Consider the following 22,718-nt stretch of genomic DNA (forward strand, 5'->3'; position numbering starts at 1 on the left):
CATCAATATTGCAGGTCAGAAGTGGAGTTTTCTTATTGATACGAGAGCATCAGACTTATTCATATCGAAAAAGGCTGCGAAAAGCTTGGTCTTTCGATTAGAAATCGAACAAGAAGATCAAGACGAAAAATTCTGAGGAGGCCCCAACTGTGAGAGTAGCTCGAAACGTGGAGCTACAAATCGATGAATGGAAAGGCAATGAAAAGTTTGAGGTAATCCAATTAAATGATTACGATTTTGTACTTGGCTTAAACTTTCTTAGCAAGATCCAAGTGGTTTTGTTTCTATGGGCATATCAAATTCATATTGTTATTGGTCCGTTATCATGAATTATTGTGCCAGAGTATTGAGATATGAAGGTTGGGATCAAGATGTTGTCATCAATCCAACTAGTCAAATATGTTTCATATAGGAGAAACATCGACTCGATAGAACAAAATACTACGAAAGCCCCTTCGAAAAAGTTAGTGGAGCATGAGATCGATATGAGGCCTGTAGAGTCGACTATGGAGCCGCCACTTAGAGAAATGTGGGTTGTGTATCAGACTTGAGGGGAAAGAAGCGATACAAAAATAGTTGAAACCAGTAAATACTGCGAGTAAAGTACATTGCGAACATTTTGATAGTGTTTTGAATTCTGGCTTGTTGGCTTGGCAAGGTCGTAGGGGTCTTTTCAAAATTCTTAAGCAAGGAGGCCGAGTGACTATGGGCAATACGAAGCCAAGATGTGAGAATCAATGGGATTCCAATGGGAACAAGTCAAAATTGGGGCAAGTTAGAGCGAAGACTTCTTGCCAACGAAATATACTAGCAAGTGCAATGACTCAAGTTAAGAGGCGACGGAAGCCAAGGCAAAGGTTCCGAAAGAAGGGGAGACCCGATCGCAAGACTAGTCAGGGAGGAGCTAAGGTAACGAGAGAGTTCAAAGGCGAATCAAGTCAGTGTCATTCCGAAGGCGCAATGAAGATGTTACGGGAATGGGTGGGGGAGAATGTCACAGGCCAAAGTGCAAAGCCCGTGACCATGGTACAGATGTGCCCTATGGAGGTCTGTTGATTATATGGGATCATTTAGCCAACGAGAATCGGCCTGATTCCAAGAACTGTTGGAGAAGCCTATCAGATTGAAGCCTGGGTGGCCTAATGATGAAGATATGGCAACATAGGACATCTTGGTAAAGATAGGAACTAATCTTAGAAGATTGATACAAATCATATTTTTTAAAGATTAGATTAGATTTGATATTTTGTAATCTTTTAAATCCCTAAAATTAAGGGATAGACTAATCTCGTCCGTCTGTTTAATTTGGTCTTGATTGTCGATTTTGAGGGAGCTCAACTATAAATAGAGAGCCTCCCCTCACTTGTAATCCATCCATTGTAACTTGAATTCTTAAGAGTAATAGAATCCTTTAAGCATTTACTCAAACACATTTCGTGCGTTCATTCTGTGGCTTTCTGTTGTTCTTTTTTAGCTTCTTTTGGCACAATTGCTTCCTCTATATAAATTGGTATCTTGGAGAATTCTAAATGAATCTTCATTTTTGGAAGTAAAGTTTGACCTAGGTGAGTTCGGAACGAACAGATTGCCTAAGGTCCCACAGATTATGAGACGAAAGATCTAGCCCCGTGACATTTGAGCCATCATGAAAATCTGAAAGTACAAAACACTTAAACAGTAACTAGTTAAGGGTAAACAAGCCTGGTTGTTATGCACTCAAAAAGAAAATCAACTCTATGGGGCAAGAAAAATAAAATGAGATTACCTCATTTGTTAATTTTAAAGTGAAAATCAAACATAATATTTTGAATGAAATCATAAGATTACTCTCTAGAAAAGTTTTCTACAGTTTTAAGAAGTAAAAAATAAGGTTAACTCCAACAGGATTTGAATTGCTCGAAACAGCTTGAATTTTTATTCAGGTGTTGCTGATGTACTAAAATCATAAAAATTAACTATAGCCTATTTATATGATAAATAAAAGATTGGAACTTTTGGCACAAAATTCAATCCACAAAATATTTTTGATTTTCTCTTTTTCAATTTTTATTTATGTTTTTTTCTTTTTTCGTGGGAAATGTTTTTTTTTTCAATGTACCAATGTTCCATGAAATAGTATACAAAATTTCTGATAGTTTCAAATTCGTTAACCCACTGAAAAAGATGGTTTTCAAAAAAATTTCAGGGTAAAAAATATTTTTAAAGGTTGTTTGATGAATCAATGAAAACAATTGATAACACTAATATTTTAGAGTTAATTTATTTCTTATTTGAGCAGGATTTTAGGATTTTTACTTATTTTTATAAATTAATTTTGTTAAACTTTAAGAATTATGTTTTAAGTTAATTATATATTTATAGTGTTAAATCAAACTAATTTTTGATGTGTTCTTATCTAATGTAGGTCCGACAAAGTATGAAAAGAACAACTTGACAAAAGCAGATTTCAGTTCAAACGGAAAATGTCTCCGCCCAACGAAAGCAAACAAACAACTTTTTGCTCTAATGGAACGACAAGATTTTCCACTGGAACGACGCATATACCTGGTAATTTTTTAAAAGTTACAATTTTAGGGGTTATAAAAGGGGGAAAAAGAAACCAAAAGGGGGGGAGAGAGAGAAAAAAGAAGAGCCGCCCAAGCTTTCACACATCAAGAATCGAAGGATTCTAACAGGATGACGAAGTTTTTCCATCGTTTTTCTTTCTTGTTTCCTTTTATTATGTTTAACGATTGTTTAATTTTAATGTGTTTCTTAAATTCTCCATGAATTAAATCTTTTTTCTAGGGTTACAATGGATTTAATGCTTAGTTAATTGACCGTTATCTATTTTTATCTATTTTTATTGTTAATAAAATTTAAATTATTTATTCATTCTCATTCATCTTTGATAATAGTCTAGCCAACTATTAGTTTGACAAGCCTAAAAAAATCAAAAGAGGACTTTGAAGTATAGAATGAATAGCTCTTGGTCTTAATAAAATGGGACAATCTGTGATTTGTAGTTAGGATAGGAATATACCTGATTACCTTTGGTAGCCATAATGGGGGTATTCTTAATCAATTTATCTATATTATTGGCATAAGAATATAGCTCAATAGTTGAGTTAAATTAGTTTTTTACTTGCTCGAAAGAGAATTAAAGGAATTTTAGTTATCTTGGTTAATAATTAACTCTATTAGGATAATTTGGTGGAGATGGATCGATTAGCTAATGCATTAGATGAAATTGAAATACTAGGGTTTTGCTATGATTGTTTATTTGATTTAATTTCCATTGCTTTTTTATTTACTCTTAAATTAGTTAGAAAATTTTATTATCGATTAATTTGGATTGGTTCTAAAGTACTATTGGTGATTGACGTTTCAACTAGTAATAGCTTTTTGTAGATCAATATTTTATACTACTTGAAACGATACGTATACTTGCGTGTGCAATTTTCGATCAACAATAATTTGTTTAGCATAAGGAAACCACTAAAAGAGCCCAAATCTGATACCAAATGATAAGAGAAAGGAGCAAGATTGAATTCAAGTTGTTTGGACAATGAAAAAGCCGAATCGAAGAAGAAAAACTCCGTATTGGAGAATAAGCAACCTGAAACGCAAAAAATAAACTCATAGGAGTTATATGAAATCGGCAATAATAAAACAACTAAAACAAGAAATTTAAGAACAAAGATTAAACATCCAAAACAATAAAGAAAGAAAGAAAGAAAAAGGAAATTAAAAGATGAATGATGAATCGAATAAACTGATGGATATAGATAGCAGGGTAAATGTTTTATTGAACCCTTCGAGGAAGATTTCCCGACAAGCTCAACCAATGGGTCTAACCAACCCGCTAAAGTCGAACTCTAGTAAATTGGAAGGTGAAGTGACTCATAGAAAATTTACTTCTAAGAAGAATGAAAGAGAAATCTCACAAAAGAGTTAAAATTTTTATTAATGAATGAATGATGTTTAATGAATAATGAAGAGACTTTTATATAGCTAATTAATTACATCCAAATGAAACTCTTAAGAATAATGATACTCTAATTAATCTAAACAAAAGTAGTTTTAGTGGAACTAAACTTTCTTGTTAACTAAAAAACATAAAACTCCTAAACAACTTAAATATTTAAAATTATCCTAAAATTTAGAATAAATAAATAATAAAATATAAAACCTAATAAATACAATATTGATGTCATATATAATTAAAACTAAGCCTTAAAATCAATTCAAGATGATTAAACTCGAATTAAAACTCGAAACTCGTAATTTTCATAATAATCTAGCCAAAAATTATACTAGTATAGTCTTCACTAAACATTCATAACTTGAGCTCTCGAACTCTAAATCGAGTAATTCAAAGTACATTTTGAGGTTAAGAGATAGATCTTCGATCGATATGTAGACATATTGACCTAGAAAGGCTTAGATCCCTTTAAAAATACACCGCAAGTCAATGATTATAGCATGGGTTAGGCATGTGACCTTGATTGGACTCAAGTGTAAAGCCTAAACATGTTAACATTTTCCACGTGACTTGTCATTAGGAATTAAGCTCTAAGCCCATGAACAAACTTAGACCTTCTAATTGATCCTCGCTCCTTGGTGTTTGGATGGTTTTTGGAATACATATTAAAAAATCATAGTTATTTAAAGAAATCAAATTTTATTTTTATTTAATTTATAAATAATTTTAATTTTTTATGAGTAAAATAAATTTCTATATAAAATTATTTTTAAAAAATACTATATAAAAGTTATTTTTTTATTTACTCAAAAATAACTTTTTAAAAATATTTATGAAAAAAGGACTCATCAAATAGTGTTCAAAAGTTATGAAATAAATTTATTTTGTTAAAATAAATCCAAAACTCAAAATCCAAAATTAGTATAAAAAATAAAAATTATATTAAATCGAATCAAATAATTATGGATGATTTAAAAATTTAAAAAATTCAATGGAACCAAATCCAACTCACCAGAAACTCACATGGTTTTGATTCCAAAAGTAATAGTTGGGCCAAAGCCTAATGTCACCATCCACAGTACAGCTGATTGTTCTCAGGTCATGTTATCATCTTCTGATGAGTAGGTATTATATGGAAATGATGGCCTTCCAAGGTTGCAAGCATGTTTAGAGCATGAAAGAAAATGGCAAAGTAACAAATCTGAAATCATGTCCCTTACCGGTTTGGGTGTTGGGGAGAGCGTCATGCACATGCAGGATGGTAGGTGTTGGCAATGTTCATTCACCGAACTGAGATTGGGAAAAAAGCATGAATGACCCACATTCCAGTCCTTTCACTTTCACCCCCGCATGGGCTAAGGACATCGCCTTATCCCCCAATTACACAATGGAAAGGTCCCAATCTCACTCTATTTTGATTTTGCATGCAGGCCCATTTTGAAAAAGACGCTCAACCCTCCAGGTTTAGGGTCAAAGACAGCTACAGAGCTTGTCTTTTTCTCCAAAATGTCTCCAACATGTGTCCAGCACACGTGTGCTCGGTCTTTTTATCCCTTTAGTAGCTGCCAATTGAGCCACATTCAAAATATTCGGGCTCAAGAAAGACCGCATCCCGATTGATTGCGCTTTAGACATTGATTATACCACACCTTCTTTTTAGCTTTTGTATTTAAACTTGTAAATGTCCAATAGCTAGCAGGATCACTATATTTATCCATAACTTGGTATTTATTTGAACTCTTTTTGTTTTCACTAAATATGGCTTGTATTTTGAATATTTGATTGCCAAGAGAAAATGTAGTTGGAGTTCTCTCCATGTGATGAGATGCAACATAATTAAAAAAGGGAGGGTGGGGAGAGTATGCAAAATGCAACCCCATCTGATGGGGTGGAGGTGCTGGTGGTTAAGGCCACATGTTTCCCCATAAATGCACGAAAACCCCAGGGGCCTGGCCTGCGCATCAGACTCCTCCCTTTTGCTTGTACAGTTTTTTATGTCTCCTTGTGTTTTTTCATTGTCCCCTACCGCCTTGTCCATGGTTCATGGATCCCCGCCTAACTTCCCCCCTTATAGTCGTGGCTGCATGTTAGCCTTTGCCTGCTTTCCTACAAAATGGTTACATCTTAATTTAAAAGATGATAATATCAATATATCGACGCCATTTCTGACTCATCTCCCCGCTGTAAATTTTCTGGCACCATCGACATATTGTCCCATATTTTTTGAGTGTCAGCCACGCAATCTTGTTCACTAACAAAACCATCTTTGATGTCATATATGTAGATTTATGGTCAGGAAAGTCGGTTTCCATATGAAATAAGAAATATTATGCACCCTTTTCGATTACCGGAAATAGAGACAAAAACGGAAAATCACCTGTCATCTACACATTTAATTATTGCACCTTGGATTCATTTTCCTATGCTTCCAACTCCCATATTTTGGCCTTCTATCTGATCTTCGTTCGTGCACATTATATCTCTTAGTATGATTTTCTTGTAAATTACTCTCCAGACAACGATAGATTTTGACAGCGATTGCAAAATGACAGTTCAGAAAGGCACAGCTGCACTTCAGCCATTTACTTTAAATGGCTGATAAATGGGATTATTCCCCTCCACATGATGAGTTTGAGGTGCTGGTGAATCAATAATGTTTACATTAATTAATCCCAACCTTTTCTCATTTTCTTCAAATGTGCATGTGAACATGAAAGCATTTATTATGATTCCATGGTTATTAGAAGAAGAATTATCTTTGATTATGGACTAGACAGAGAGTCGTACAAAAGGAGATAAGTTGTCTCATAGTCTAAATGTCTATTTTAATACAGAAGAACAGACACTGAAGGAAAAAAAAACAAAAGACAAAAGAACGTCTACAATACAATTTCTTTTACAGATTCCAGGAGGGAAAATGCAATATTCTGCTTCATTTTCTTACTCAGTTTCCACCCTAAACAGCTCCCAAAAAGGTGCCTTTTGGCTGAAAAACCTTGCTACCACCCTAGAATCTAATATGTTAATGGCCTCCCCAGATTTGATGCATCTTGGTGTCTTGTATGGTTAACAGAAGATCCTGAGACACACAGAAATCCATGAGTGCATCAAATGTTCCATGTTGCACCACTCTTATCTCCAATGGTCCAATTGAATTGTCCTTTCTCCGACATCTTCTATAAACAGAATCAAGAGATTCTTCCACCGTGGAGCAACACTGCTCCATTATCTTATGATCAAGTACTGGAAGATGATTATTCCCTTTGCTTGTGATCTCCCAGAATAGCACATAATGGCCTGGTATAGAGGAAGTGTCGGCATAGCTAGTGTACTCGATCAAGAGGATACCAAGCGACTCAACAATGACCTTTGCTTTGTCACTGCCTTTAACAGGTCTTCCTCACTGGTTTTGTCTGTGTCAACGCTTAAAACGACATTCCTCCGATGCACGAATCGAAATTGAGGAGCTTTATTGTGGAATCCAGTTACCATTAGAATGTCTCCAACTCTATATCTATACAGGCCTGGAAAAAATTATATTAATAGATGTTCAGTTCAATTTCCATTTTGAATTGGAAAACTTTTCAGTTTTATTTCATATAACAGGCAAGAACTAACCTGTAAAAGTTGTGACAACGAGTTCATAATACTGGCAAGCTTAACATCCACGAGCTCAACAGTTTCAACATCTTCCTTTTCGGTCTCTTTTTCCATGCAATTTTCTTTGCAAACACCATTGCATTGGACATATTGAGCTCCATCTTCGTTTTTTTCTTCACAGGTAAGAACTCGAAGTAAGCCATATTCGGGATAAGGGTGTAAGAGACATCCCAAGGCTTGCTCAGTGGTTTGAAATTGATCCCAAAGTAACATTCTGAAGAAGCATACATTGTGGAAACCAAAGGTAGCCCACCACTGTAGTATTCAAGAGTAGATACATATTGTGCCATGGAACCTGTAACAATAACTTCAATGTATTTTGTTCTAGGCCAGAGTTTCTTAATTATCCCTTCCAGGATTTACTATTGCATTCATGTTCGATCAAGTCGGCTAACTCCGGTTTGGGTTTGTTGAGAACTAGTGATACTACTTTTCTGCAACCGGGGTCAGTGATCCAATCACTGACATGACCCGTTCTAATGTTGGAGCAGAGCTCTTTCCAATTATGTTCCAAGAACTTGATGGCCCGTAGGAAAGCAGAAGCAAAAACTGCACCAACTCTTAAAACCTCTTGTCGTTGTACTAAACCGCAAAGTAATTGACAGTACATGCTCTGCTTGCTGTCAGAGCACAAGATGGTCTCATCAGGACTAGTGTAAACATTGAAGCGGTTGAAGGGTCGATTCTTGAAATTATTACTCTTATAGTAGCTTGTTAAGACAGGCCTCGCCATTAGACCGGAGGGAGTTTTAGTCTCCGGCTTAACAAACAAAAGATACATTGCTTTTCCTTCGTCCAAGCCGTCTACATACCTGCAATTTAACAAGTTGGGATCTTTTGTGACAAATGAAACCAAAGAACAGAATTGGAAGGAGATAAGCTTCTTTTTAACAGGAAAAATATGTAAAAGAAAAAGAAAAAAGAACAGAAATGGAGGTAAGATAAGCTTCTTACTTGTTCATCACTGGCACAAGCAGATTATAAAAGAATGTCTTTCTGTGCAAGTCTTCAGCAGTTGAAGGCATCATCTTTGGCTGCCCACCCGAAGTGCCGGAGCTTCATCAAGAAAAAGATAAATGGCATTCACGAGGAATTTAAGCTTCAAAATATATGATCATATAGATTCTTCACTAGAAAACAGATAAAAAAGCAACGGCATGTATGTATACCTTGTGAGCAACTCAATGATTGGTTCAGCAGAAATGATGTTTGATGAATCCCCATTGGCAATTCGCTCAATATAAGGTTTGATATCTTCGTAATTCACCACTGGAACTGTCTTTTTGAAAACTTGCTTGTCAAACTCTCCATCCAGGAAGCCTTTAAGATAATCCGTACGCGCATTTCGTGTTATTATCTCCTCTAATACCCGCTGCTGTATTTGTTCAACATTTTCCGTAAGGTCCTCCAGTATCTTCATGCCAGCTTCACTATCGTTAGGATCATAATTCGGCAACATCCCTGGCAACTGGCAAGGATTACCTCTTGTCATTTGATTAACGTCTTTGGGTTTTCTAGAGCATGTGCTGAACTGCTGTTTGACCTATGAAAAGCAATAAAAAGAAAAGAAAGCTTAGAGTCATTGAAGAGATTAAGTAAAGAGATGACAAAGCCAGTAGAGCCATGGTCTCTTTTCTTTGAACTGAATTAAAAGCAACCTTATCAGCTTAAGCGAAGACAATGAGAATACTCAGAAAACACAGGCATGGAGCATACCGCTGTACAACTTGTGGGGCATGCTCTCATATTTAAAAGCCTAGGCCCTTCTACTCTCTCTCTCTCTCTCTCTCAGCTGGAATATGTTTCTAGGGAACTGCTGATGAGAGCGGGAAGGGGGAGGGGAAATGATTAAATAACAGATTCTTGGAGGCTTTTTTGGAAATGACGTATAATAAAAAATCTCTCCAAAAATAAGAAGAAAAAAAAAAGGGAAATGTGAGGGAAGTAGAGACTGTGGTGGTCCTACACACGTGGTGTTGTCTACTTAGCTGTGAGATTAGATGCGGCTATTGCTGGTCAATACTACCTATAACTATAATCTACAAGTCCCTATTTTTCCCATCACTAAGTTATGGAAACCATTAAACAATTTCTTGTGAGATTTCAAACCCAATCACAAGCTTTTTTTTAGTATTAGTTTAGTGTATATATGTTAATGCAGAAGGCCTGGTCAGCACATCCATTAAGATGAGGCAGATGGAATGGGAAGAAAATAAGATAAATGATTAAGAAAAGAAATCTAAGTTTCCATGAAAGAATAGGACAAAGTTGCAATCATGAATATCTCCTCTTTGCAGATCCCCTAATACTGCCATTGCCAAGAGATCCTAAGGGAGACACTATTTTGATAGGGTGGGGGGGCATCCACACATTATTCTATGATAGATAATAGTGGTATGCAAGTTGTTAGAATTGATTTTAGGTGGCATTACACATGGGGATATGCACCAAATAAGAGAAAAGGGTAGATTTACACTCCCCTCAAATGTATGTATTTAGCTGACGCCCCCCTGGTTGATTCCAGGCTGCCAATGCACTGTTTGCAGCTTACTATTTCTCCATAGGGTTTTAAGACAAATATTACAAGGAGGGAGTGGGAGTAGGCTGAAGCAAAACCAAGTTTGTTTCTTTCCATAGAAATTAATGATGATGAGAGTTGTGGAATATAATTGGATATGGTTTCAAAGTCATCACCACACAAATTCAATATTTGGGTTAAGCGAGGCTGGCTTGTGTTTTCTTGCATGACATGTTCAGTTGTTCACCACATATATCCATCTTATCAATGGCTCCTAGAAACCAATTCTGTTAGAGATGATTCAATCCCTTCATGGAAAAGAGAAAAGAAGAAATAGATAAATGAAGTATATAGATATGGGTTGTCATATAAGTGAATCATGTGTCTTGTCAGGGACCCTACCTGGAATCATCAAAATTATGATTGGAAACCGAGCAGTGGAACCAATATTTTTATGGGGATCTAAACCAGGAACTCTCTCCCACTGGATTGTAAATTTTAGGTCAAAAAAGTGTTTCCTTGCATCTGACACACCCGGTAATTGAAGGATCCAAGACACTCCCAGTACTCCTATTCTACACTATCTGTTGCTTCTTAACTACTACGTGTTACATATGAAGCAAAACTCCGTGAGATTGTATCTTTAATTTGTCCAAACATGAGTGAAGTTTTGCATTATATGAATTAACATCAGTGGCTGAAGCGCAACCATTGAGGCTTGGTTCTGAATTAATCAAGAATCAAACATGCGTCGGATCAGACAGCTTGAGTTTAATTAATGCCCTCGATGACAAATGTGAGGTGAGGTTCCATGGCAAGTGGAATATGTAATTATCTACTATATTCATCATCTTCTTTCTTCTCGCCTTCAATGTAATGTTATAATCATATTTTTAGTGAAGGCAGCAGATTGGATAGCAAAACAATCTCTGAACCTTACGTGTTCAGACAATTGAATTGTGTCTGTTCCTTCTTTGTTGTAATCATCTTTATTGAAAGAAAAAAAACAAAAAAACTCTACCGTAATGCATCTTACAGGGCAAGCCAAAAAAATTTGTGGTAATATTCAGTTTGGTTAAATTCTGCTATTAGTCCTTGTACTATGCATAATTTATGAAGTCAGTCTATGTACTTTAATTTGGTCTTTTTCCGTCTTTGTACCTTTAAAATTTTAGCTCTCACTAAATGGTAGCTATTAAATTCATTAAATTAAGTTTTGCTATTTTCAAAATATGATGCATGAATGCCACATCAGGTTCAAAGGCGAAGTCAAAAAAATGGTTAAAGGGTCTGAGAATCCACAATGTAAAAGATTTACAAAAGATTTATAAATGTATACTTTTAAATTTAATTATAAAACACATTTAGAATTATTCGAAATGTTTATATTTAAAAAAAAAACTTTTGTGCTTTGTACAAGTAAAATATTTTAATATCCAAACTTTGCTTGATCCATCCCTAAAGAATTTGTGTATGAAAATATTAAATTTAAAAGTTAAATTTATTATAATTATTTTACACAATTTATTAATTGCTCATAATGAAATAAAATTTTTAAATTTTCAAGTGTTATAAATTTCTCATTATGAAATAATTAAAATAGGCATAGAATTATTTTATATTGTAAAATAAAAACATAAGGTTACATACATTAAAAAGGTAAAATGCAAAATTTGTATCATATAAATCATTCAATTGATTGAAAATGTAATAGAGTTATTAAGTTAATAAAATTAATGTGATTTATCATAAAAAATTACAAATTCGATAAAAGGAATTCAATTTAAAAAATGTTAAAAGCTAAATAGAGGAAAAGGTAAAATTAAAAATTTGAGATGCCAAACATAAATGACAGTATTTTTAATTATTAATGATAAGGATTAAAATAAAACTTCTTCAAAATTTATGAGACTAAATTGTAATTTGACAGTCCCCCTCTAGATTAATCCATAGACAAGTTGTTATTTACTCATATTACTCAAAAAATAATAATAAATTTAACAATTGTTGTTTGTATTAAGACTGAAATTATGAAATTCGAAAAATATAACAAATAAAAATGATCTAATTGGAGAACATAAACTAAATTCACAACTTTACACATAATATAGGACAATTCAACTGCTACTATTTGGTTAGGAGTAAAATTTAAAAATTCGAAAAAAGTATAAAGATTAAAATTGACCAATTCAAGATTACATGGATTAAAACTGGCCAATTCAAAAATTATAAAAACTAAAATTGATCAAATTAAAGTATAGATATTAAATCCACAACGAAAAATTATTTGATACACCAATAGAGTTTTTAAATTGTGCCCTATATATAATAAAATATTAATAAAAAAACACAAATACTCTTTTAATACTACTTGTAGGAAATATTCACCCAAAAGGAAAGCTCCTACATTCTTTTTTTTGAATGAAAAAGACATTGGAGTTTATCAAATTTAAAAGAGAGATTTTAATATTTTTAACCGTTTTAAAACGTTTGCTACGATCTTTAATGATTTTATTAAGAACCCGACATTTCTTAATAACAGCCCATGCAGCTTTAAAACAAGTCCTACATTTTTTCTGATTGCATATTGTACCGCCACGTTAGAAAAAAGGTAGAGGGCAAAGAGCAGAATGTGAATCTTTGAATTAAAGTCTTTGGTTGTTTTGTAAGTATGTGGATTTAAGGAAGGAGTTACAATGATTTAAAAAAGAATTGCATGAATAAATTTTGGATTCTAATTAAACATGGCGGAATAAGTCAAACTGAAATATAAATAGTTGAAACAGAGTGACAGCAGTTGCCTGTTTTGTTTTGATTCATGGTTAAAGAAGTTGTTACTGCAGATCCAGGATGAGGCCGTATCTAAGCACAAATCCTTATGTTAATATTAAAATTAAGACATACATATCGGGATTTGCTAGATATTGTTTCAGAGGTTTTGATGTTCAAAGGTAGAATAGAAAATGGGTGCCCTGTGGAGGGGACAGCATGAGCAATGCAGGGAAGCTTTGGGATTTATTTATTTATTTGACCCAACCATTTTTTTATGAGAGTTGAAGCCAATTGAAAGAGTTGAACCACGGAATATATTAGTTTTCAAAGTTGATTTCATGCTACTTAAATATGCCGAGAGGTAAGAGGGTTGGGTTAAGCACATCATTATTATAATATTTCTTTATCATCTTTCATCCACTCACACTGATGAAATTTCACCAGATCCAAGACTAAAGCAATGCTCAATTTTATAAAAGCCACATATCACTATTACCAAATTAACATTTGTGCTTTTGTTTCTTTTTTCTTAAGGTTTTATTTATTTTTTTGTATTTTTATCAATTAAGTTAGTGTCACCTCATTTATTAATATTACGGTTTTTTTTTCAAAGAGTTGGTTTTTTATTTCATAAAATGGTCAGAACACTAATAGTCTAAAATATTAGTTATTGACTTATAAAAAATGGTTATATAGACTATATTATAAGTAGAGGTATGAATAAAAAAGAAAAGATTAAAAAAACACACGCACACATAGGATCACATGATGTAGCTAAGAGCGGGGTGGCGGCCCATTGCAAATATTAATGGACAGGAGCGAAACGGATGAGATTAGATGGGCTTTTTTATTATCGGGACCAGATGGCATTCAATGCTCTCCAGCTTTGACCGCCAATATCAGTCAACTTTATGCTTTGTCTTTCATCATTCACTAATTAAAGACAATTATTTTTGGATTATTCAGTTTATTTCTTTCTCCTAGCAGGGGGGAAAAATTACATGTTAGGTTTAATGCAAAAATTATATGATATTAGTGCTATAAAGCATTAATTATTGTGTGATTTTTTTTATTTTTTATCTATACATTAAAAGAGTGTCATGACCTTTGCCATGCGACACGTGTACTCTTTTAATTTTGAAGGTGTATGATCTTTTTTCTTCTACCATATAAGAAAATGTTAAATTTTAATTTTACTTGATTTAATTTTTAGACAATAACTTCTCGATTTAAATGTAACGCAATTATATATAATTTAAATATAGTAAGAATTTTAAAAGTCAACACATCTTTTAGATTTTTCTTTTCTTTTTTTTATCGTGGTTAAATTTCAGTTTTAATTTTTATACTATGCTGAATTTTGGATTTAAGCTATATACTTTAATTTTTGATATAATTTGATTTTCTATTTTTATAATGTCATTAGTTAGTCTAAATAATTAATATTATAATCTATTTCAATCACAACATTGGTGTCATTTTTTCTTAAGAGCACTAGTCCAACAAAAATATATATTTTATCATAACGAATTCAAATGAGCGATTTTAAGAAAAAATCCACCTCAACATTTTCTACACTATTTTTTTACATCACTACCAATCGAATTTTTATTTTATTTTAAAATGTCTCACCGGTGAATTTAACAAAAGAATTTTAATAGGGGTAACAATTGCAGTTGAATTTTTTAATTTAAAAAGTAGATGGACTAAATTTTTTTGTTGACATATTTGAAGTTGTTGCAATGTGTCAAGGGAAGTGTCAACTTCCTTCACCACTACGACAAAACAACTTGTCATATTTGGAAGATTGACAATTTATCGAACCAAATAATTGGGTTATGATGATATCATCGGATCAGATTGAGCATATCAAATTCCTTAGGTCAAGGAAGTTGGATTGGATTGAAAGTAAAAAGACTTATCTGCCAACAATCTATTTTACTTTGGCCATTCACATTATATTGTATTTAGCTATTTTAGCTATTGTTTGGAAGGAATTGTGATTAATTATCATTATGTTAGCAACTCTAAAAAACCTTTATATAATCGAGAGACTTGTTTAGGTTGATGTACGGATTTTTTAGAGCACTTATCTGACTAATGAGGAACGTTATTTGTGAAAGTGCATTTGAATTGTAAAAATTATTTTTGATTGATCTAGTGGTGAATGATCTAGTCTTTAAAGTACAAAAGTGAGGATTCTTCATTGGGGTGTGCTAGAACTAGGATCGTTGGCTGTATTTATTTCAAAGATAATGGATTCATTTTACTAAGCCAGGCTCCACAAATGTAGAGAAACCGAGCTGCTTAAAAAACGTTGTTGTCTTTTGTTTTCATTGTGGTTATCACGCGAAAGTGCTCACTTTCGAAGTCACTTCTGCTCATACTTTATTTATTGTAACTTAACAACTAGTTCAAGTCAACAATTGGTATCAAAGCTTACCATTTACTGGAGACTCTTTGTGTTTCTAATTACAAGTTATGGAAGGATCATCAACCACTTGTCCCCCAATGTTGGATTGAGGAAATTATACTTACTAGAAGGAACTCATGAAAGCTTTCATCAATTCTATTGATGAGAAGATTAATTTCAGTTGAAGAATTTATGTTGGGCGCCTTAAATCTCATTTTTTTTGCAAGCTTTAAGTTCCCTTTGGTTTGAGAGAGTTGTTCCTTAATCTCCAAGTTGATTTTATACTCTTTTCCTCCATTTTTTCCCCTTAAATAGTCTCATTCCTTGTTTTTAGAGTTTTGACCGCGTCGCTGCATCGAATGCAAAAATTGCAGTGAAGTGGACTACTTACTATCAAAATTTTTGAATTGATGATTGTGTTCCATTGCACTATTTTTTACTTTATGGTCCAAATCTTTCATTCTTCATTCGATATGTAACACCCTTAACCCATATCCGTCATCAAAATAGGGTTTTAGAGCATTACCAAAATTACAGATCAAATACAAACATTTCATAACATTTAACATTCATATCAAAACCAATCATAATCAATCATATTGTCCCTTATATGAGCCTTCAAGGCCCAAAATATACATTAGAAACAAGTCGGGACTAAATCGGGCACTCAGAAAACTTTTTTCGAAAAATATCAAAAATTTTCTAAGATGTAAGGGACACACGCCTGTATGGCCAGGCGTGTGGCTCACACGGTCAAGAGACATGCCCGTGTCTCATGCCATGTGAGCATTCGAAATAGGGCACACTGCCGTGTCCCAGCCCGTGTTCAAACTTGGGTGCTCTCTGACTTGAGTCACACGGTCAAGCCACACGTCCGTGTGCTAGGCCGTGTCAGCATACTGACTTGTATTATTAAGGTACAAGGGTCACACGGCCAAGCAACCAAGCCACACGCCCGTGTACTAGGCTGTGTGAACAATTTGAGTATATTGACTTGTGCAAATTTCTATGTTACAGGGGACACACGACCGTGTCACTTGGCCCATGTGTCACTCGCGACTGAGACACACTCCAGTTTCTCTGCCCGTATGGACAAAAATAGGTCATTTCAAGGCCATATATCTCACCCATTTTAGAATCAACCTAAACACAACATTTTAACACATTAATAAACCTCAACCAAGCAATCAAAGCAAGCCAAAATCATGTTTTAAACATAACGAATCATCACATATTCTCAAATACTCAAACTTACCTATTTAATCCATCTAACCATTCTATCAAAGTTCATCACAATTTAAATATACACAAACATATATCATTCATATCAACATTACTAATATGTCTCATTCTCAAATCAATATATATATAAGTTGAATATATAAACAAAATATATTTCATAACATTTACACAAGCCGACCTTTAATCAAATCCACACAAACCCTATACATGTCATATAAACCATATTGTACGTTTCAAAAACTACCGTAATAAACTGGATAGTGTGACTTAAGTGCTGATCCAATCTTCTAATCTCTCGAAAATCTACAAAGTCATTAAACAATACGAGTAAGTTTAATAAAGCTTAGTAAGTTTGACGAATTAAACATAAATCTTACCGAACCTACTATGACAATCAAATAAACAAAATTATTCATGCAAATTCCCTATCAATCACAACTTCACTCAATGAATACTCTTGTTTCAAATCAATATCAATAATAATAATATGTCTTTCAATTTCAGTATATGACTTACGGATAAGAGTACATCGTTTCAGAAGCTCGAAAGCTGAACAGAAACTCATGAGAGCTAAATAGAAGCTCATAAGAGCTAAACAGAAACCTATAAGGGTTGAACAGAAGCTCGTAAGAGCTTAACAGAAACTCATAAGAGTTGAATAGAAGCTCGTAAGGGTTGAACAGAAACTCGTATGAGTTAAATAGAAGCTCGTAAAAGCTGAACAGAAAGTAAAACACGAGAGTTCACAACAAATGCTGAACCCTAGTTTACTTGGGTAATTTGCCATCATTTTTCTCCAATGCCGTCATGCGCCACATAATGAATGTACTCAAATCCAGCATTCCGTTCAATTCGAATAACCAATTCAAAATTATAACTTCAACAATAATTCATTTTCAATAATAGAGTAAATATAATACCATTCATCAAATCAACATAAGTTTTTTAAAATTTAACTGTACGAACTTACCTGGATTGATTTATAATATTTGCAGAAGTTTAACGACTATTCCGCTAATTTTCCTTTTTCATGAGTATCTACAAGATCTTGATCTAAAATATAAATTACTCATTTATTAGTATATATTTCAGTTCCAATTCATTTCACAATTAATACCCTTCAATTTTTCAAATTTACACAATTACCCAAACTTTTACAACTTTTACAATTTAGTCCCTTAACTAGTTAATCTATCAAATTAACTAATTTTTTCTCAATTAATAATTTATCTAAATATTCTAGGCAATCATACAACCCTTAATAAAACATAAATTTAATACCAAACTCCAATATTTAACCTTTTCACAATTTGATCTTAAAATCAATATTTAACAAATCACTTTATAAAATCATCATATAACAAAATTAAAGCTCTAAATCCATGTTATTCATCAAAAACATCTTATATTCATCAATGGCAGCTTCCAAAATTTTCAATAAAAACATAAACTAAGGTAAGATTTACTTGGACTTAATTATAACAATCTTAAAAATATAAAAATTACAAGAAAAAGTAAGAATTGACTCACATGAAGCAAAAATATACAAAACCAACTTAAACTCTCTCTCCCATGGCTTATTTTATTATTTTTTTCTTACTTATGCCACCTCATCTATCCCACTTAGGTCTATTTATTCCTTAAGTCCTCCCTTGTTTACCAATTAAGCCATTTAATCACTATTTTTTTATAATTAACAAGTTTTGCACCTTTTTCGATTTAGTCCTTCTTAATTAATTAACTATCAAAACGTTAAAATTTTCTAACGAAACTTTAATACTACCTTAATGAAACTCCGTAAATATTTATAAAAATATTTATGGCTCAGCTTATAGAAACGAGGTCTCGATACCTTATTTCCTAAAACCACTTGACCTAATAAATCATTATAAAACATAAATTTCCTATTCAAAAATCTTTCAAAAACCACCTTTGACTTGTAAGTACTAAATAATAAAATTTACGAGCTTACTCATCGGATTTGGTGGCCTCAACCACTGTTTTCGTCACCACTGAAAATCAGGTTGTTACACGATACCTACAATATAGAGAGAAAAATAATAACTAAATCCGAACTAACTCTAAAAATGATAAAAATCAAATCAAATATAATTATTCCAAAAAACTATAAAATGTAATAAAAAAATGACCAAAATGCTAAAATTACCTCAAAAAATGCTATAAAAACTATACTAAAATAACTTCAAATATGAGAGTTATCAACAACAATGGCAGCAGTAGGGTTGTTAGGGTTTTTTGGTGTGTGTTTTTGGTCTATGACTTGGTCTTTCCTATTGTGTCTTCGAGTTTCGGCCCATTTGTATCTGACCTTTTAATGGATGAACTTTCATTTGAGAAAAAAAAAAGAAATGGGATAATATTTAGGTACCTCTATACATTTATTCTTGTTGTTATTACTAGCTTCTAATGTCACATGTGTTGCATGTGATTTTACGTGTTTAATATTTAATTATTTTAAAAATATTGTATTTTTAATTGTAGTAATTAGCGTAAAATAATGTTTCTTTTTTGAATTATTGAATGTAATTAAAATATATTAACTTGTCAATTCATATATTATAACAAAAAATTTCGAATAATAATTATATCATTTTTAATATATTTAACATACAATATAGTTTTACTTTATGTTAATGCAAAGTAATATTATTTGAAATAATAACTAATTAATTCAATTAAGTCTAATATTAATTAATTAATAATTAATATGCTTAGAATTATATTCAAGTAATAATTCTATTTTACATAAGTAAAATTAACATAATTTAAAAAAATATCAACACAACATTTTTTTAAGTCAAAAATTTTTTTTAACTAATAATTGTAAAATATAATTATCACAATTTTCGCTATATTTTATACTTAGAGTTCTACTCAAGTAATTACTCTATTTTAAATTTAGCACAACTTGTTTAACTAATAACTATAGTTTAAATTATAATTATTTTTAAATGTATAATTATCACCACTTCTATTTTATTTTAACTTTTTTAACTAATAATTATAAATTAAATATTTTAAATTATTTTTAAATTTGAATTTACTAGTATGATGAAAAATAAATGGTATTCTCATTAGTTCAAAAGTTTTTTTAAGCTCATGCTTTTATATATTACTAGTTCTCATGTCAAACATGTTGCACGTGATTTTTCTTGTATATTTTTTAAAATTTATTAAATAATATGTTTTTATAATTTTAAAAAATATATACCTACTAATTAAATGTAGAGGTGATCATGGGTTGGGCTATCCGGCCCGGCCCGACGGCCCACTCGAAAAATGGGAGGGTTCGGGTAAAAATATAGGCCCGAAATATGGGTTTGGGCAAAAAAAAGAGGCCCGTTTAGAAAAGGGTCGGGCCTCGGGTAAAACTATTTTGGCCCGGGCCCGGCCCGAATTATATATTAAATATATATTTTTATTTTTAATTAAATATATATTTAATATGGGTCGGGTCGGGCCAGGCTCGGGCTTAGCAATTTTCTTTAGGGCCAGGCCTGAACCAAGAAAACGGGCCTAAATTTTTGTTTGGGCCCGGCCCGAACCCGGCCCGGTCCATAATCACCTCTAATTAAATGGGAATTGATCTACTTTATGTCTATTACTTTTGAAACATAATTGAGTATAATAAAATAATATTTTAAAAGTAATAAAAATAATTGATTGAGTCCTATCTTGGTTGGTATCGACATTGTTGTCTATGCAAGAGATCATGGGTTCAAGTGTGTTGAATCACATTTATACTTCTATTTAAGGGTTGAGGAGGGACTATGGGTAGTTATAGGTATTTGTATTAAAAAAAAGTAATGAAAATAAAAATTGAGAAACTACCATTCTACCAATAGTAAAATATTAATTAATTAACTAGATAAAATAATTTGTCATTCAAATATGATAAACATAGATAATACAGAATACTAATTCTTAATTGATTGATTTTCTTTATTTAAGTTATCAAATAGATATGAGTCATACTATTTGTCGAGTTAAGATTTGTGCTGAATCAATTTGATTAAATGCAATTAGTATTTATTTAAAATAATAAATTTTTTTTTTGAGTTTTGACATATAAATTAAGAATAAATAAGTAAAATTATACATTATAGATTAGATTATCAATATATTGATATTTTTTTCATATATATATATAATGTTAATCTCACCTATTTAATTTTTATTAATAATAAAAAATTAATTTTAATATTATTAATTATTATAATATTTAAAATAAAATCCTATTTATATTTAAAAATCATATTTGTTTAATTAAAAAAATTTTATTTTTATTAATTTTAATTTATCTAATTATATTCAATGATTTTATAGATTTATAATTTTATTAACTAATAACATATTAGGTTGTTCTTTAAGTAGAAAAATTAAAAGAGATGGCTAAATTAATTAATTTCACATTAATATACTGTCGTATTAATTAATTTTACTTTTATTATTAAATAATTTATTCTAATGTTCATTTAGTAGTATAATTAACAATAAAAGTATTCTGGTTAGTTTAAAAGTTTTTTCAAATACTAGCTTATAATATTACATGTATTGCATGTGATTTTATAAGTTTAATATTTAATTTATTTTTCAATAGTTTATTTTTAATCAATTAAAATATTATAATAGAAAATTTTTAAATAATAAAAAAGTATTTTAAAAATATTCAACATATGAGAAATTATTAGATAACCCCTTCTTACCACATCAATCATGGTCCCTATCCAATAATATATTGTTATGAAAAAATCATTTTTATATGTCATTAAAACATCATCCTTTATCTCTTACCAATTATTCAATGCCATTTCAACATCATTTTCCATGTCATTAACACATCTTTTTGGTAATTTTTTTACCCTCCATAGTCCATGGTCCAGGGCTGGGTCTAAGGTTTATGATCCAAGATTTTAAAGTTTAGGATTTAGGGTTGATCCAGTGATCAAGTTAAAAAAGTTAGTCAATGACATGGAAATATATACTGAAATGACATTAGATAATTAGGTAAACTATCAAAATAGTCACTTTTGTTTACCTTAGGTTACATTTTAGTCACTTATGTTTGAAATGTTACGTTTTAGTCATTTACGTCATCGCGTTGTAATATTTTAGTCATTGAGCCGTTAATTGTCATTAACGGTGTAACAGTAAGTTGACGTGGCACGTTAAATCATCATTTTAAACAAAAATTTTAGGTTAATTATCGGTCCCCATATTTTTTTCGTTTTGAGCAATTTAAGTTTTTTTCTTTTATGTTCTTTTAACTTTTCTTTTCTTTTTTCATTCTCTTCTGCTTCTCCTTCTGTTTTTCTCCCTTCTATATTCCTTTTAATGTAATTTTTTTTCTATATTTTTCATTTATTAAAACTAGTTCCTTTATTTTTATTTCTTTTTGAACGATTTAATTTTTTCGAGTGAGGTGAGCTTGTGGACTAGTTTTAACAAATGTAAATCATAGGAAAACTACACTGAAAGAAAAAAGAAGAAGGGAAGATAACAGAAGGAGAAGCAAAAGAGAATGGACAATAAAGAGAGAGAAAAAAGAAAGTTAAAAAGAACATAAACGAAAAAAAATTAAATTGCTCAAAATGAAAAAGAAAATATAGGGATCAATTATAGAATTTAATCAAAAATTTTTGTTTGAAATGATGATTTAACTTGCTACGTCAGCTTACCGTTACACCGTTAACGTCAAATAACGGCTCAGTGACTAAAATGTTACAACACGATAACGTAAGTGACTAAAATGTAACCTGAGGCAAATAAAAGTGACTATTTTAATAGTTTATCCTAAATAATTTGTAAATAATAGAGAATGATGTGAGGTCATATATAATTGTTTTCATTTTTTTTCTAGGTTTTTTTTATTAAGTAATGGATATTCTGCAGCCCTATGATTTTTGTTCCCAATATCCCTACCATATTTTCATATTTTGAAACCCATAGAATAATTCTTTTGAACAATCATATGCGTTACTTTTCCATACAAAGATTTCTTGAAGCAACTATTTATAAAATAAAAAGAAATGATAGAATCAATGTTGTATGGAAGAGATGAAGAAATATTATTGGATTCTTCATATGCCTTACTTAATAACAATAGCTAATTATATAAATTAAGATTA

At 31.6% G+C, this 22,718-nt stretch overlaps 1 pseudogene; it reads right to left on the reverse strand.

Annotated features, from left to right (window-relative positions):
* Window positions 1-6,904: 6,904 nt before the first annotated feature.
* Window positions 6,905-9,462, reverse strand: LOC107896961 (indole-3-acetic acid-amido synthetase GH3.17-like; annotated as a pseudogene).
* Between the last annotated feature and the right edge of the window lie 13,256 nt (window positions 9,463-22,718).

The sequence above is a fragment of the Gossypium hirsutum genome, chromosome D02 (genome assembly GCF_007990345.1).
Source record: "Gossypium hirsutum isolate 1008001.06 chromosome D02, Gossypium_hirsutum_v2.1, whole genome shotgun sequence".
In the NCBI taxonomy this organism is placed as follows: domain Eukaryota; kingdom Viridiplantae; phylum Streptophyta; class Magnoliopsida; order Malvales; family Malvaceae; genus Gossypium; species Gossypium hirsutum.